Source organism: Oncorhynchus kisutch, linkage group LG19 (assembly GCF_002021735.2).
Source record: "Oncorhynchus kisutch isolate 150728-3 linkage group LG19, Okis_V2, whole genome shotgun sequence".
Taxonomy (NCBI): Eukaryota; Metazoa; Chordata; class Actinopteri; order Salmoniformes; family Salmonidae; genus Oncorhynchus; species Oncorhynchus kisutch.
In genome coordinates, this window is record NC_034192.2 from 42167651 (window position 1) to 42169834 (window position 2184).

The following is a 2184-nucleotide window of genomic DNA, read 5'->3' on the forward strand; positions in this document are numbered from 1 at the left end:
TTGATGTCCTTGTTTATGTTAGTTGACACAAGTATAGGCAGTTTTCGTTTTGTTTATTGTTTTTGTAGTGTTCGTGTTTTACGTTTGTTTAAATAAACATGGATCGCAATCGACACGCTGCAGTTTGGTCCGACTCTCATTCATCACCACTAGAAAACCGTAACAAGATGGTTTGATTTTATTTTTGGCACTGAAAACAAGGCTACTCAGGCGAGAGAACCCCTCACATAAATGTATAGCCCTGCTGGATAATAGAAATGTACTGTTTGAAAAAAATATAAGTATATATATTTTTAAATGTGAATCATATTTTTTTTTTTTAAATGTGAATCATATACGACTGCATTGGTACACGTACCCCAGTTTGGGAATACCTGCCGTAGAGGTTAACTGATTAAATCCGACAGCCATAGTATGAACACATTCTGAGTGCCTTCTATCACATGCCTACAAGATGCATTCATAATGTCTTGTGCATTCATAATGTATGTTTTTTAGTGAGTGTTACTGCTTTAACCCAATGGTCAACTTTTCAAGGATAGATCTCTTTATGTTATTTTTTACATATGGTGTAATCTTTTTATTTATTTAATTGAGACAGCCTCTGTTGTGATTTTTCCCTCTAGAGTTGATATTAGACACACAAGTTTCTACGATGTAGGGTGAAGTTCCATTCCCACACTAATGGATAAGGTTAGGATAAGGTTAGGATCCTAGATCTGATGGCCATTGAAAGCTAATGTAATGAATCAGGATTCACTGACCTTTGGCCAAATTGTCACGTCCTGACCTTAGTTCCTTTTTTATGTCTCTATTTTGGTTTGGTCAGGGCGTGAGTTGGGGTGGGCATTCTATGTTTTGTTCTGTGTGTTGTATTTCTATGTGTTTGGCCTGGTATGGTTCCCAATCAGAGGCAGCTGTCAATCATTGTCTCTGATTTTGAACCATACTTAGGTAGCCTGTTCCCACCTGTGTTTGTGGGTAGTTGTTTTCTGTTTTTCTATTCTGTACCAGACAGAACTGTTTCGGTTTCGTTCATTCTCTTTTGTTGTTTTTTCATTCAGTGTTCAATTCATAAATAAATCAAATCAAATCAAATTTATTTATATAGCCCTTCGTACATCAGCTGATATCTCAAAGTGCTGTACAGAAACCCAGCCTAAAACCCCAAACAGCAAGCAATGCAGGTGTAGAAGCACGGTGGCTAGGAAAAACTCCCTAGAAAGGCCAATACCTAGGAAGAAACTTAGAGAGGAACCAGGCTATGTGGGGTGGCCAGTCCTCTTCTGGCTGTGCCGGGTGGAGATTATAACAGAACATGGCCAAGATGTTCAAATGTTCATAAATGACCAGCATGGTTGAAACTAGAGCAGCAGCACAGTCAGGTGGAAGTTGAAACTGGAGCAGCAGCATGGCCAGGTGGACTGGGGACAGCAAGGAGTCATCATGTCAGGTAGTCCTGGGGCATGGTCCTAGGGCTCAGGTCCTCCGAGAGAGAGAAAGAAAGAGAGAAGGAGAGAATTAGAGAACGCACACTTAGATTCACACAGGACACCGAATAGGACAGGAGAAGTACTCCAGATATAACAAACTGACCCCAGCCCCCCGACACATAAACTACTGCAGCATAAATACTGGAGGCTGAGACAGGAGGGGTCAGGAGACACTGTGGCCCCATCCGAGGACATCCCCGGACAGGGCCAAACAGGAAGGATATAACCCCACCCACTTTGCCAAAGCACAGCCCCCACACCACTAGAGGGATATCTTCAACCACCAACTTACCATCCTGAGACAAGGCTGAGTATAGCCCACAAAGATCTCCGCCACGGCACAACCCAAGGGGGGGGGCGCCAACCCAGACAGGATGACCACAACAGTGAATCAACCCACTCAGGTGACGCACCCCCTCCAGGGACGGCATGAGAGAGCCCCAGCAAGCCAGTGACTCAGCCCCTGTAATAGGGTTAGAGGCAGAGAATCCCAGTGGAAAGAGGGGAACCGGCCAGGCAGAGACAGCAAGGGCGGTTCGTTGCTCCAGAGCCTTTCCGTTCACCTTCCCACTCCTGGGCCAGACTACACTCAATCATATGACCCACTGAAGAGATGAGTCTTCAGTAAAGACTTAAAGGTTGAGACCGAGTTTGCGTCTCTGACATGGGTAGGCAGACCCAGATAAATAAA